This window comes from Pinus tabuliformis, chromosome 8 (genome assembly GCF_031772625.1).
Source record: "Pinus tabuliformis cultivar Carrire ecotype Pingquan chromosome 8, CPIR1, whole genome shotgun sequence".
Lineage (NCBI taxonomy): Eukaryota > Viridiplantae > Streptophyta > Pinopsida > Pinales > Pinaceae > Pinus > Pinus tabuliformis.
In genome coordinates this window covers 544,088,740-544,105,655 of record NC_142294.1, presented here as the reverse complement: position 1 = coordinate 544,105,655, position 16,916 = coordinate 544,088,740, and positions in this window count along the sequence as shown.

The window sequence follows — 16,916 nt, the reverse complement described above, 5'->3', positions numbered from 1 at the left end:
GAGAACGATGGGTACGAGGCTTATAGGGGCACGAGAAGGTAGCAGGAGTGGAGTTTCGAGGAGAGAATGAAGGAGAAAGTTGGTGAGAGTGCTTCGGTGAGGAGTACTTATGTCTTTTTATGGATATTTCCGGTGATGGAGGGTGAGTTGGCGAAGTGTACGTTGGCCCCATTCGAACCGTTGGTCCCTACCTACCTTTTCATCATTTCCCTTTCCTTGTAATCACCCCTGATGATTACATCGGAGTTCCCACTGCCTCCACTACATGTCCTTGACATCTCTCTTGAGTTTGACTAAGCGCACGTGTGGTGACATCTTCGGATGAGTGAAGTCAACTGGATGAAGGTGGCCAAGTTAACAGGCCTCCTCAACCCCAAACAAACTTAACCATCTCATTGTTGTTGCATGCTTTCTAATTATACCAATGCAAACAGAGGAGCGGGTTAGTCACTTACCTGGGATCTGAATGTGTTTGTTGTGAGGTTCTATGGCCTTTCCTTCTGCTGCATGCCTTTATTTATTTTGATGCATGCTTGTCTTCTTGCTGAGATATGGCTGTGCTATGTGCAAGTTCCTTTCTGGCTGGATCCGATCTTCAAGTGTCTGCTTCAACCTTCAGATTTGCACCCTCATCCTGCTAATGTTAGATTTTAATGGGATCAACTGCTACAGGAATTCCTACAGGAGCTCTTGTAGATACTTCTCCCTTTGAAATTTTTAGATTTTTCTATGCTTGGAGTTGTGAGGATGATGCCAAAAATGTAGATAGATATGCAGAGGTAATGGTTAGGCTTCAGGTGAGGTGAATGGTGTTGTTCTTTTCTCTTATTTTTTATTTTTTTTGTTTCTAAAATATTGTTTTTTTTTTTTTTCCTGTGATGGGAGAAGAATGGTGCTTGGGATGTTAGAATGGTGCTTGGGATGTTATGCAAGTCTAGAAATGATGGAAGAGAGGTTTGAAGACTGCAAGAAGATTTATAAATCCTTTATCAAGCTTCTATTCTCCTCGAACTACTTTTAAAATCCATTTCTGGCTCTCTGTAATTTCTACAAGAGCCTCCTATAGAAAACATAGGGCCTCCTGTAGAAAACACAATTTTCGAAAAAGGAGCACAGTGAGGTGAAAAGAATGTCAAGAATGATGGAGAAGGCGAGGGAAGGTAGGATAGGTGCTGGTATTGGTTTCAGAGCTCCTTTGGCACCTATTGTTGCTTCCTGTAGTCCTCCTGCACCTGCAATACAACTAGAAATTCATTTTTTTATTTTTTTCTGAAAACAACTAGGGTGCCTCAGGGAGGTTTTCACCCTAGTTGCCTGCCCTGTGCACCTTCAAGGGAGGTTTTCACCCAGGGATATTATTTTCTTTCTTCTCTTTTTTGACACCACTGGACTGCCTCATGGAGGTTTTCACTTGAGTCCTTATTAATTTTTTAGTTTTTTTGTTTTTGCTTTTTTCTTTAGTGATTGGGTGAAGTGGAGGCTAATACATGCTCCACTACCATCACTGACTTATTCAATCCTTCAATGAACTCTCACTTGGAGAGGGGTTCCTTGTAGATTTTCAACCGGTGTCCATTGACAAGCATGGGGATGGCTTCATCATCAATGGTTCTGATCAAAACTGAACCATTGTCATTGCATTTCTCCATAGTGTAGGGTCCTAGCCATCTTGTCCTCGACTTGCCATTGAAATCTTTATATCTTGAATCATAGAGTAGTGCCAAATATCCCTCTTGAAATTACTTCTCTTTGATGTTTTTGTCATTCCATATATTTCTCTAAAGTTGAACTACCTCTATATGTATAAGGGCCTGCATTCTCTATTCATCCATTTCATTGAGCTAGAGTAATCTTTCTTTCTGTGCATGGCTAAGGTCTAGGTCTAGCTAAGCTGCCATCCTCAGGGTATTGAATTCAAATTCTATTGACAGCAAAGCCTTCTTCCCATATACCAGCTCGTAGGGTGTGAACCCTGTAGTGGTCTTCCATGTTGTGTTGTAGGTCCCAGTGGCCTCAACTAATCTGTTCGCCTAGTATTTTCTGTCGCTGCTCACTACCTTTGTCAAGATCCCTTCCAATGCTCTGTTAGTGACCTCCACTTTCCCATTGGCTTGTGGATGGTAAGGGGTGGAAGTCATGTGCCTGATTCTATGATGTGTGAGCAGGGCTCCAATCAAGTTAGAAGTGAAATGGCTTCCTTGATTTGTGACCAACTCTCTTGGACACCCGAACTTGTAGAATATGTTCTCTCTCAAAAATTTAGCTACTTTTTCCTCTGTCGCTACTTTAACTTCTTTTGTCTCTGCCCACTTTGTCAGGTAATCGGTGCACACAATGATGTATTGCTTATGTTTTTAAGGAGGGCTGATATGCCCCACAAAGTCCATGCCCCATTTCTCGAATGGCTCAAAGGTCACTTGAGGCAGCATGGGCATTTCATCCTTTGGAGTGGGTTTCCCTATCATTTGACACCAACTGCACTGGCTGACATATCTCCTCACATCCTGATGAAGAGTGGGCCAATAGTAGCCTACTTGCAGTATCTTGAAGGCAGTTGTTTTTGCTTCAAAATGACCTCCAAAAGGCCCATCATGACAAGTCAGGAGGATGTCAAAAACTTCATCCTCCTTGACACATCTCCTCAAGATCTAATCTGGGCCATGTTTGAAGAGATTGCCCCTAATCCAGGTGAAAGGGGCGCTTTTCCTTACTATTTTTCTCTTCTCCTTTGAGGATAAGTGTGGTGGGAACTACGCTGATCCAAGTAGTTTTATATATCAACAAACCATGGAGAGAGTACTAAGATAGGAAATAGGTGTTCATCTAGCATTTGATCATCCACCATTCCTTCTTCACCTGCAGGCAAATTTATTCTACAAAAAAAGTCAGCAACAACATTTTCTTTACTAGGCTTATCAACAATGGTCAAATCAAACTGCTGTAGTAAAAGCAACCATCTAATAATGCAAGCATTCACATCTGGTTTTTTCATTAAAAATTTAATTTCAGCATGATCAGTGTGCACAAAGGTTTGATAGCCTGTGATATAATGTCAGAATTTTTTTAAGGAATGTACGACAGCTAGGAATTCCTTCTCAGTTACCGTATAGTTCAACTCTGGCTTTGACAAGTTTTTGCTTATAAAGTATATGGCATAAGGTAACTTTTCATCGATTTGTCCCAAGGCTACTCCTATTGCTTTGTTCAAGGCATCTGTGTGAATTTGGAAAGGTAGGTCCCAGTATAGGGTTTCTTGACAGTTTTCCGACCATATGAATTCAACATCTTTACCCAAAAGACCAAACAACGGAGAGGCTAGCTTGCTGAAATCTTTAATGAATCTTCACTAATACCCAGCTAAGCCTAGGAAACTTCTGACATCTCTCACCTTTTGAGGAGGTGGGACCCGTTGGATGATGGCAATTTTGTTGGGGTCCACCTACAATCCTTGTTGAGATATTGCATGCCCTAGCACGATCCCTTCAGTCATCAAAAATTCACATTTTTTCGGACTGAGGGATAGGTTCATCTCAATGCACTTGTCAAGAAATTTTCCTAGGTTAGATAAAGCTTCCTGAAAATCAGATCCATAAGTAGTAAAGTCATCCATGTATATCTCTACCGCATCATGAACTAATTTGGAGAATATACTCAGTACTGCTCTTTGGAAAGTCACTGGAGCATTACAAAAACCAAAAGGAAGGACTCAGTATGCAAAGGTACCCCAAGGACAAGTGAAAGTGGTCTTATCTTGGTCTTTCGGGCTGATTTGAATCTGATTGTACCTGCTAAACCCATCTAGGAAAGAGAAAAACTTTTTCCTTGCCAGACCGTCTAACACTTGATCTATGAAAGGTAAAGGGAAATGGTACTTCTTACTGGCTTTGTTCAATTCTCGATAGTCGACACAGATTCTCCACTTACCATTTTTCTTTGGCACTAGCACCAAAGGAGAGACCCATTCATTGTTAGAGATGGGATAGATGAACCTTGCATCAAGAAATTTCTGCAGTTCTTCCTTAATAATATCTTTAAGTGCTGCGTTCATCCCCCTTTGTGGCTACCTGACTGGCTTGCAACCTTCCTTGATGTATATATGATGACTACAATAAAGGGTGCACTGCCTTCATCTCCTTATAACTCTAGGTGAAGGCATCTAAGTGCTTTCTCAGCAGGCTACACAGTTCCTTCTCCTGGGAAGTGGATAGGGATGGATTGATTTTCAAGGTTCTTTTTGGACTGAACTCTATATTCTTAACATGGAGAGAAGTGGAGTCGGCCACATAGAGATTAGTTAAGGGGCTGTTTTGGGTTTCTCTTACTATGTCCTCTAAAGGAAATACACTGGGAGGTGGATTTTGAATCAAATTTTCAATCATATCATCCTCATCTTGTTGTTACCCTCCCATGGTGATTTCTAATGTACAAAGCGGTGCAGAATAAACTTCATCCTCATCTTCCTCCCCTAACCAGAGAGGTAGATCATGTTCTAATGAAGGTTGGGTAGGAGGATATAGGATTAACTCCTTGGACATATCTCCATTCTTTATGGTCATGTTCCCAGCTCGACAATTGATGTAGGCATTGGCAGTAACCAACCAGGGTCTTCCCAGAATGAGAGGATACCCAGTGAGCTTTGCCTTGGGCTGGAGAAGTAAGAAATCATTAGGGTACTCCCAAGAATCAATGGAGACCATCAACTCTTCCATAATCCCCTCAGGGGTCACAGTGGAGTGATCTGCTAACTGTAGCATGGTTGTGGTCTTCCTCAAGAAGTCCTGAAGGTTGAGTTTGAGCATTGTGTCCTTTGTCATCACATTAATGGTAGCTCCCAGATCAATCAAAGTATGTGGAATCATAGTGCCATTGATGTGGACATCAACTATTGGGATTCTAGGGTATAGATATTTTGGACAGATTACCTGCCCCAACATGAGGTCGGAAAATTGCCCTATGACATTCATGGTTGGGGCATCTCTCTTGCGCCTTCCTAGATGCCTAAAGCACTTCTCTTTAATCAACCTATTTTAGATAGGCACATCCTTTATAGCTTTGATAAGTGGTATCTTTGCACATAGATGTTTCAATTCCCCTAGGAGTTCAGTTTCTTCTGGGGTAGGTTGGACTGTCATGGATAGTCTCTTAGGAAAGGGTGGAATTACTTTCGGTTCACTTTCCTCTTTATCTTCCTAAACCTCCCTAGGTGGAGGCTGACTATCTGGGATAACTTTCCTAGATCGCAGGTTGATCTCCTGAATCTCCACAGCATAAGTTGGGCATGATGGTTCCCCACTATACACTTGCTGAGCTTGTCTATTGTTCGGGTTCGGATTTGGCTAGGCAGGCATTTGGGGTTTCTTTGGAGGAGCAGGAGGTAACGGTTGTGGTTGGGTAGGTGGTGGAGGAAAAAGAGTGAGGAGAGAGTTGTGTTGGGGCCTCCAACCCTGATGAGGTGCATTCCATTGAGGTGATGGCTGAGCATAGGATTGAAATGAATGCTTGGCTGGTTCGGCATGATATTGAGATGTGAAGGATGAAGGAGGAGACGTGGATGAGGAAGGATGAGTAGGGGGACCCCAAGAAGCTATGGAAGTGACTTGGTTGGGGTGGTAGTATGCCTGGTATGTCCCTTGCATCCCCTGTTGGTATGGTCTAGGTCCATGTGGCCTTATTTGGTTTATGTAATAGAGATGTTCAGTGACTCTCTCAACCCCTTGATATATAGCTTTAAGTCCGAGTAAGGAAGGGCACTTATTTGTGCAATGATTTTCTTCATAGACTGAACAAAATTATATATAATTCAATGGGCATTCATTCCTAGGATGCCTCCTGGTGCATCTAGGGAAAAAGATGGCCAAAGCCCTATCTTCTTCGTCTTGTTTCCTTTTGATATACAAGGTATCCATTTGCATGGCAAGAGTCTGCAACATCTCCCTCTTGAAGTCTTCCAACATGTTTTCAATTTCTCCTTTGATGGATGAGTTAGAGGAAGAGATACTGACTATAGGTTGACTCCCCCTACCTTTCTTTCTCGATTCTCTAGAATGGTTTCTGAAAATAGTCTTTATGTCTTCATATGATAGTTGGTAGATGTCTCCCCTAGCCAGTAGATGGAGGGTGTCTAAAAGATCTTCCCAAATTCCCCTGAGCAAAACCATCTTCAGAGACTTAGGGTCAAGTGTACACCCAACCCTTTTGTAACTAAGTTGGATCCTCTCCTCATAGTCTTCCAGGGACTCATCACTTCCTATTGTCATTCTGAAAATTTCTTCTTTACTATCTTTTGACCTACAATAGTCTCGATACTTGTTGTTAAAGGCTTGCTGCATCTGAGCCGAAGTTGTGATACTATTGCCAGGTAATCCCATGAACTAGCGCAATGTTGCATCCTTAAGAGTAGAAGGGAACAGTTTCAACTTTTTCTCATCTTCTGCATAGTCATATGTTCGACCGATAATAGCAAACTCAAACAAGAAGGTGTCAAGATCCTCTATAGTCAGACCATGGAAATGAGGTAGGGCACAAGGGCTTATATTCTTCATTTTGGTGTCCCCATTGGTCTCCCGAATGGGAAAGGTACCCTCTATTATTTCTCCATTCCTCGTAGCATTTCTGTGTTCAGCCATTGGCTCTAAAGGAATGTTTTCTTCTTCTTCTTCTTCCCCTATGGCTTCTTCAAATATGTCAGGTTGTTCACCTAAGGGTTCTTCTTGATCGCAGCCACTGAAGAAGAGAGAAGTTTGGCTGTGTGAAGAAGTGGGGGCATTGGGCAAAAATTTACCTAAATTATCTCTATTCCTACGAAGCATGAAAGGAAATATTTTTGGTTGGTTTTTGTTTCATTTTCCCCACACTGCTAGTACTTACAAAATTGAATTGATTGAACAAACAAATTGCAACTAACTGAAATGAGATTGTTGAAATGAAATTTGCAAAATTGAAGAAGAAATCAAGGAAATGCAAGACTAAAAGCAAGGAAATGACTATTCTACTTTTGCTTAAATGGAAATTGTAAAATTGAAAAGAAAGCAAAAGAAATGCAGAACGAAAAGAAAGAAAATGTCCATTCTACTTTTAATTAAATAAACTATTAGAAGAATGTTGCAAGAGAAAATAGAAGAAAGCAGTAATAATTAAATACTCTGACGCTTCCCCAGCAATGGCGCCAAAAAGCGTTGGGCACCAGTATTGCAGTAATAATGTTGCATCTCCTCGGCTTCCTACTTTACTTTTATCAACCCGGTAGTTCGTAACAAACTTGGAAGCGATGGTGTTGTATGCACAAGTACTAGTTCTTACTGCAGGTTGCCACTTGGTGAGCTAGCACAAGACAACTGGGAGCTCAAGCCAACTTCTATGGATTCCAGAAGAAGCTCTATATGTGATGAAAGGAAAAAGAGAGATTACTCTGCTGATGCTATTCTACTTGCAGGAAGAATGAAATGTAAATCAAACCAAGGAAATCCTAGTTAACCACTAATCTTACTCTTGCAGAAAGCACTATGAAAATCATGAAAGGAATGCCATTACCTACTTAACGAAGCAAACAACATCTAACTAAGCTATTACTGGAAGCAAATGAGCAAAAAGAATACTTTTAGATTTTTATGTATTTTTATGTGAATTTTCCATGCATGTAATTTTATTTGTTTGTGAATGTGGCAGCGAATAGGTGGCGATGGAGGGTGGTTTCAGGATGTGAGAGTATGTAGGATGATGTGGATGGGTTATAGGAGGTCTCAAGTGGCCTTCTGGAGGCTTTTCCCAAATTCGGCCTTCAAAAGAGAGCCTACAGGAAAATCTATAGGAGGACACAGGAATTCTACAGGAGGAAAAACATCGTTCTACAGGAGGCCTACAGGAGGAGGCCGAGAGAAGTTTTCACTATTTTCAAGGTGAGAGAGTAGGTGGAGAAGGTATATGAAGTTTGGGATGAAGTGTTAGGGCACCTAGGGTCTACCAAGACTCATTAGGAGAGAGAAAGATGATTGGATTTGCTCAAGGAGAGAGAGGAAAGTCTATGGAAAATGTACGAAACTAAGGTAGAATTGAGGGGAGACTTGGGCGACCTGTAGGGCATGAATCAGATGGAGGGTGGAATGGCTGATAGGTTGGACTGCTGATAGAAAAGATCTGTTGCATAAACAACTGACAGTTAACTAATGAGATTAAGCAAGCAAGGACATAAGTGCATCTAAAAAACAAAGTTTTTGCATCAAAATAAACTATGATCTATGAAAGGAAATGCTGATAACCATTGCATGAAAGAAGATTGTTGCAAATAAGGAAATGAGCATGATGAAGAAGTTCTTAAGCAAAGCAAACTAGACTATGAACCAACTATAAAGCTGCAAATACTAGAAGTCCTATGAAGGAGGAAAATCTATGTTTTTGGGGCAGCAAGAGGGTCTTTGCCTCAAATCATTGTCCCAAAGGAAGGAAGAGAGGCCAAGGCACTGCTGCTAGCCTTTTGGATCTTTTCTTTATCACTGCTTAACCTGCTATAGAAAACACAAACGGAAACAAATTACTAAATCATCAAAAGAAACCTATTCTTAACCATAAAAGAAATGCATCTAACAACAACCCAATCTACAAATTGAAATGAAACATAAAAATACAAGTAAAGAGGAGCTTGGCTACTTGGATTGGGCCCTAACCCAAGAGCTTCAGCCCTCTGAGGTGACTCATTGCTAACTCAAAAAGGATTCCATCTTTATTCTCAAAACAATACTAAGATTACATGAACTGTCACAAGATAATAAGCTTGAAGTTGGCAGAGTTTACATAAATAATGCTGTAGCAAAAGTTCAACAAAAATTTGACCAACTCCTTAGTGAGGCCCTAGGCCTCTCTACTTATACAAATGAAGCTCCCAACAACTTCCTCAAAATCAGGAAGGCTTGGCTCCCAAAACTCGAGATAAACATCAATTATCCTCCACTTTGCTTGGCTGCCTGCTAATGCATGACTTGGATGCTTGTACTCCGAATTGAATGAAGGGAAATTCGAAGTGAGGAGTAATAAATGAGGGGGATTCCCTCCTATATGTCCTCTCCTTTTTCCACTTTGAGTTATTGCTGCCATTTGTCCACTGGATCATTGACTTTGACCACAAAAATCATCAATAATCTGCATTAAACACATATTAGACCTCATGGCATCATAACCAACTCAACTCACTCTATAAACATAAATATAATTAGAAAATCATGAAATAAGCTAAGAGAATGGTTGATTTGACTAGGTTAGGAGGTAAAATGAGCCCATATAATTACCCATTTATGAGGCTCATCAATCCGGTTCATAAATTTTGATAAAGTTGATGTTATGACGTGCATGCCACAAATCTAGGAAAAAACTACACTTGGTGAGAGGTTTCTAAAACGAGCTTTGCATGTTACCCCTAGCTGCTAAAAATAGATCCCTAGATCTAAGGATTCCTTTTGCATGCTTTCTTTTGTTATTTCTGGAAGAGTAACCCATGCATGCAAATTAGTTTTTCTCGGATCAAGGGAGATAATGAGGGTGTAGGTTGCACTCATGAACATTGAAGGATGGAGCTTTGTGCCTTCAAGGTATGCTCATGTTCTCAAGAGACCAAGGAGGGAACATGGCACAAGTCCAAAGGATGAAGGATGAAGTTGTGTGCCTTCAAAGTGCATTCATGTGCTCAAACAGTCAAGAGGGCACACTGTGCGTTATGGAGAGTTGAAGGGTGGATCCTAAGGTATTGAGGGTGCACTCATGCTCCCAAGGAGGGGGCACCTTTTTAGATCAAAGGATTATTCTCAAAGGAATAATTTATTTCACAAGGGCACAGTTCATAACAAGGAAGGTGAGAGGGCTTAACGAGTGCATTGTGCACTCTTGGATGGCATAGGATGCACTTCCAACCAATGAAGGATTCCTGGCCGAGGCTTAAGATTGCACTCATGCGTTTCTTTTCTTAATGGTTCATTTTGTAACCAAAATTTGTCTACTTTTGGAATATAGAGCAATGGGTGAATATGATGAATTCAGACATAAAACTATGTGTGACACAGACTAAATCATTGAGAAAACTTAGACAATACTGAACAAGGATAAGTATGCACCAAAATTCCACTTTACATATACTCCCCAAGTACAACGGATGAAATGTGTGCCACTGCGACCAAAATGTGTTGTTTTGTAACAACAAAAAGATGTTATGACCATGAAATACACCAAATATGTTCTAATTAATGTGATGACACTTGAGAACACTTGGAACATATAGAATTACATGAAACGGCACTTGAAGACCACAACAACACTAGATATGATGGTGAAGTAAGCTCCAAAATTTGAGTGTAGTGATTTTTTTTAGGGTGTTGTAGTAGCGACAACAGAATGATAGAGGTTCTATTTAAGGTATTCAAGAGGTTTGGATGTTGGTCGCTTCCATTTTAATTTTGGGCATTGAAGCTCTATTAACAAATGAGTTCCACTATTTTTAGAGTTCTTTGTCTTGATCAGGGTTCATCATGTTCTAGTCTAAACTCATTATCTAGCTCTGACTCTTCTTAAGGTTGGACTATGACTCAGTTCTGGGTTTTTGTGGAAACAATTCTTCCAAATGGTCAAGACTTAAGAAAAAATGGTCATGCCGGTGGTCACAAAACTAAGGCATTTTGTAAGTGCCATAACTTGCATGCAACTTTAGGTACAAAAACACCAACTCTCGATGGTATGACAATAATTGCACCACTTAAACATAGAGACACTTACAATAAGAGTTACAGATACCCTTGGCCCCTCAGCTAGGAAAATAGCACATATTGTTCAAACAAATGGAATATTCACAAAGGAATAACTTTTATTTGACTTCATTTCTAAAGATATATTTATGAGGATGGTTACATCCTCAGATGTTCCCAACTGATTCCTTATGCTCTTCACTGAGTGAATCTCACTTTGATTCCCCAGATTCCTTCTTTTCAATTGCTCGTCTCAAGACCTTCCTCGTGCTTTTATTTTCCAAGTTATTCCATCAAGCTCTATTATCTCTAATCCCTAAAATTCCTTTTGTTCTGCAAGAAATACCTCTCATAACTAAATCATGTTGGGACAATCATTTCCACACTTAAAGGAAATTAAGGATTTAAAAATCAACAAAACATAACAAAGTTCTTATCCACCATTTTTGGGTCAAATAGAAGAGTAAACTACCAATGATGCCTAGACATTTCAGATTTCATTAAAATAGAAGATTATATTTACAATGTAAATCACAATGGTTTACTACATGATCCCCCTAGAATTGTTCAAGCTTTACTCCTTCCTTTCCTCATGACCCACAACAACCTTTTAGTTATAGAACACATGTATATAAATACAATGGGACATCTATCTACAAACAATGAGAGGTTGCTTTGCCAACAAGGCCTCCCAAATGACCATGCCTCGCCAACTCCAGAACTTGCCACAACAAACTAGTTTTGCAGTTGTACTATAAGGACACATAAACATAACTAGGATGATTACATATTTCCCTTTTTCTAACTCCCTAAAAACTTGATTAAGGTTAGTTACATTTGGAAGGGCTGAATTTGCCAACTCATCATCCAAACAAATAATTTATAATCCCTAGATTAATGTGGAATCCAAATACTTGTCTCAATGTTAAAATTTATACATATGGGAAACATGTACTACCCCTTGGGAATTTACATGTTTTTTTTACTTTAAAAAAAATAAACTTTTATAAAATATGATGCTCCTACATCACATGTATATAGTAAATAAATGCATATGTATAATTAATATATCACTGTACATTTCAAAGGATTAAATTCATAAAATTTTAAATTATATATATATATATGATTATATGATTTTAACCTAATTTGTATTCCATCATTTATTAATAGTTGTAACACGTATTTAATATTTATAATATGTGTTCATACCCGTATTATATAGAATAATTCTATGTAATACAACGCCTACATTTGTTTTGCTATTTGTAGCATTGATTACTAATGTTTGTGGTTTTTAACTTCGAGCGATGAAACGCCTCTTTCATGATCTTTAACTTATTATTGGACTTTTAAATAATCATTTTTTTAAACTCCAAAATGTGATTGAGCGACTCCTTTGGAGATGTTTAATCACCAAAAAAAACTCTCTTTATTTTAGAGTACCTAAACTTTTAGTTATAAATGGTTTATAAGTTGAAACAATTATTTAAATATATTATTGTGTTCAATGTAGTTTTTGTGAATCTTCTAATTCTATTGGATTGATATATTTTTTTCAAGTAATAATTTTGGATGTGTTATTTAGAAATGTACCTTAGCCTTTGTAAAAAAAATCATGATGACTTTTTTTTACATAATTCCTCAGCCTTAAATTTCTAATATTATATTGTATTATAAAATATTTTTTAAATGATTTACAAATAAATTAATAATTTTTTAAAACATTTTTATTAATTTAATTTTAAAAATTATATAATTACTTTAAAAATAAATATTAATTATAATATAGACTAAGATAGACATAATAACTATAAGATAAATAACTCTTTTTATTTCCAATGATCTTAGACATAATAACTATAAGATAAATAACTCTTTTTATTTCCAATGATCTTTTACATCTTCCTTGTGCATCATGACATTATATAACTTAGGATAATTATTAATTTAATAGTTTAAATTTTGTATTATTTATTTTTTGGGGTATATTTTCTAAATTTTATCCAAAATCTTGTAAGTATTTTTTGGAATCAAAAGTATGAGCTATGAAATCTACATATACAATTTTAGAGATAATTTTTAATACTAAATTTATTTTTCAATGTTAAATCCATTTATGCATTTAAGAACACAATTTAAATTTAAAAACTATGATTTTAACCCAAAAAAAAACTATATTCTTAACCACACACAAAAATAAACATTACTAAATTTATACTAAAAGAAAAAACATAATAAAGTTAAAATGCACCATTACTATTTGCATCAATAGACATGTCTATTTTTACAGTTACAAGCCATGCCACGCAGTCGAGGGGTTCCTAGGCGTGGAGGAAGATCCGGTACCCGCATGGTTCTGGAAGACCTATACCCAATTGAGCCAATTGCTGCAGAGCCACCTTCGTCTCCCAGTTCGGAGCAGGAATGTCTTCTGCCTCAGGGCACCTACCAGACCTTCAGATTCATATTTCCAAGCCGCCTTGTTAGACCTGAAGTGGTTGTCACTTTCACCGTCTTCATCTCAGAAGAAGAGCCTGGCCGGTCAAATTCTAGTTCCCCTGCTGCTGAAATTGTCCAAGGCAGCGATATCCTCCTGGGTGATATGGAAGGCGTAGTGTATCGAACTCGGCGTCATGCGGTTGCTCCATTTCAACCTGCTCCAGCCCAGCAAGCTTTACAAGAGGTCCTGATGCCGCTTAACTCCAACGGGGAGATGGCAGTCTTCAGCTCCTGTGCTCCGATACAGGGCAACTCTGGTTACGCTGCCTCTGTGCAAGAAGTCCTGCCGCCACCCACTACAAACATGGAGGTGGAGGTTTTCAGTGCACGCGCTCAGCCAGAACAAGGAGAGCCGATTCAGAATGAGGACGAGATGGTGATTTGGCTCGACTCGCCAAGCCCAGACAAAGGAAAGCAGGAGGCTTCGTTCGACCAACCAGTCTAGTCCTCGGGTGCTCTGTTTTGTTTTTTCTTTCTGTCATGGTTATGCAAATTGTGTTGTGTCTTTGGGTCCTTTTTTGTGTCCAACTCAGTCCTAGGGCTCGGTTAGGCCACTGCTGCAAGTCTCAGGATTCAGCAGTTTGTTATTTTTGTTTAATGGTTCATGATGTAAACTGGCTCTGTCCTGCCAGTAGATATGAAGTTTTTGTCAGCTTAAGTCCAGACTTTTTGACGTCCAGAAACTATAATGGACTGGGTTTTATGAATCGGTTAAAGCTTCTTCAGCTTGAGGACTGGCTTCGGTCTCCTCGCTGGATGTAAACCTCTGTACATATCTTTTTTTCTTTAATATAGCAGTAGTCTTTACATAGAAAAAAAAAAAAATAGACATGTCTATTTTAAAATAGGGTTTTCTAAAATTTTAATTTAATTATCAAAAAATTAATAAGTAGATGGTAGGAATTAATCTTTATAAATTTTCGTGGAATATTTTTAGGAATAATAGACATAGTCTAACTTATCCTTAAGCAGAATTTAGAAGAGATTTTTAAAAACTTGAGTTTAAGTTGTTTAAACTTGTGTTTTATGAGTTTTTTTTACACTGTTTAATCTATTTATGCATTCAAAAATATATTTTAAACAAAAAAATATCACATGAAAAAATCTATTCTATTTATAAGTTATACTATAATAATCATGATAAATAAAATATTTTTAATAATAATTATTAAAAAAAAAATATTTTTAATAATAATTATTAAAAAAAATTATTTAGAAATAGTCATTTTATTTTTCATATTTATTAAAAAAATATAAAATATAATTAAATTAAGTATATATATAATATTTTGACCATCTTGTTTTTTTAAGATTTATTTATAACTTAAAACTATACATAAATTAACCTACCTGAATTTTTTTATGTTAATAATATCATACATATACATATATTGTTCGCCACACACGACCCATTTATAAAATATGAGATCATAATTATAAGCAACCTTAATACTATATAACATCGCATAAGCCACGGACGAAAATTTCATGATATCCCACAAAATCTTATGACCCGCCATCGAAAATAAAGATTATTTATTAGGCTGCAAGCTTTATTGAGGTGACTCGGTGAGCGACCTGATTGCTTGATAAGAGAAGCTAGTAGACTCTGGCATGGAGTTTTGACTTCACGTCAGGGTGATCCAATCATGGTTTTAAAGCCAATGATCAATAAAGAAGAGAAGCTAGTAGGCTCTATCATGGAGTTCTGACCAGTGTGATTCATTGAATTCTTTTCTTTAAAATTAGCTATCAGGTCTTGATAAGAGAAGCTAGTAAGAGAAGCTAGTAGACTCTGGCATGGAGTTTTGACTTCACGGCAGGGTGATCCAATCATGGTTTTAAAGCCAATGATCAATAAATAAGAGAAGCTAGTAGGCTCTATCATGGAGTTCTGACCAGTGTGATTCATTGAATTCTTTTCTTTAAAATCAGCTAGAGGTAAGAGATGTCAGGCTACCAAATATAATATTTTTAGTTTAAGGTTAGAAATATTAATCCTAAACATCGCTTTAAACACACTCACAAACACCATGTTTATCCAGTGAACTACCATACGGTTGTGATTTTGTTTTCAGGCGAAAGGACTGAAGTCAACGCAAAAATATAATGCTGACCATTCTACAACACAACAAAAAAGTTAAGGCATTTAATGAATTTTGGTAAATATATATGGGAAAGCATTCATTCTGCAACTTTTTCCCACAGTCCACAACCCCTGCAAGTTTAGAAAACCAATTATTATGTAAAATCATTCATGCTGCATATTAATTATTTTCTCTATCATGTATTAATATCAAATTTGTATGTTCAGATAAATATGGATGTAAAAGTCATTTATATAGTGGAGAAAATTAGAGAGTGAGAGAGAGGGTGAAATTATGTGAGGTAGTTAGGAGAAAATCGTGGAGGAAATATTGGTGGACATGTTAAAACAAGTTCTACGGAGTTTTACACACATTTACTTGGCAACCCCAATGATGCGTATATCGCAGTAAGTCTTTTGTGTTTTCACTTGGAACTGCTGCTTCCATTTATCACGCGAATGCATTTTCCTATGTTTTGAAATATAATTCAAAGTATGCTATGTTGCGATGTGGTATTAAACCTTCATGAGTAAATTTACCACAACCTTTTTGTTTCTACTCTGTTTTTCCATGGGTTATTTCCTATGTATTATTTAAGCCTCTGTGTAGTGATATCCTTTCTGCAACATAAGACTTACCTTCCCGTAATTGAAGTTGACTTTGTCGCAACGGAATTCTGAGCTAGACTCCTCTCTTCTACTCATGCCAAATATTTTTCTAACATGGTATCAGAGTGGGTTAAACTCTATTAGTGTAAAAACAAGTGTTTTTTCTAGCATTTAAAATTGTTTTGAGGGCATATTGTTTTTTAGCATATTTACCAGCAGGTAGAAAGTTTTTTTTCCTCACTCAGAAATGGAAACATCAAACATAAGCATGACTAATCCTTAGATACCTCATTTTAATGGAAAAAATTATGATTATTGGGCTATTACAATGAAGGCCCTATTTTTGCCTCAAGACATTTCGTATTTGGTGGAGAATGGTTTTCAAGATCCAACAGATGCAACAACATACAATGCCTTGTCTCAAGAAGAACGAGATCTATTGAGGTACAACAGGAAGAAGGATGCAAAAGCCCTCTTCTATATTCTCCAAGAAATTCATGAAAGCTTTTTCCCAAGGGTTGCAATAGCAATGTTCAAAGTCCAAGGAAGCATGGGACAACCTCTAGACAACCTACCAAGTCATGGAAAAAGTCAAGATAACAAAACCACAAATCTTGAGGAGATTTTGAAACACTTTGTATGAAAGAGTCTGAGAATGTAGACTCGTTTTTTACACATGTAATTGGGTTGGTTACTCAAATTAGGTCTCATAGTGAGACATTTGAGGAAAGGAGAATAGTTGAGTAAGTTTTGAGAATTCTACCAGTAAGGTTTGATGCCATTGTTGTGGCCATAGAAGAGACAAAGGATCTCTTACAATTCTCAATGGATGAGCTTCATGCATCACTGATTTCTAATGAACATAGACTGAATAGAGCAGCAAGCTCCTCATTAGAGCATGCCTTCAAGACATAAGTTTCATTTGGTCAAGCTCACGACAAAGGAATATCTTATGCTAGAGGAAGAGGAGGAAGCCCACACAGAGTGGAAGAAGCATC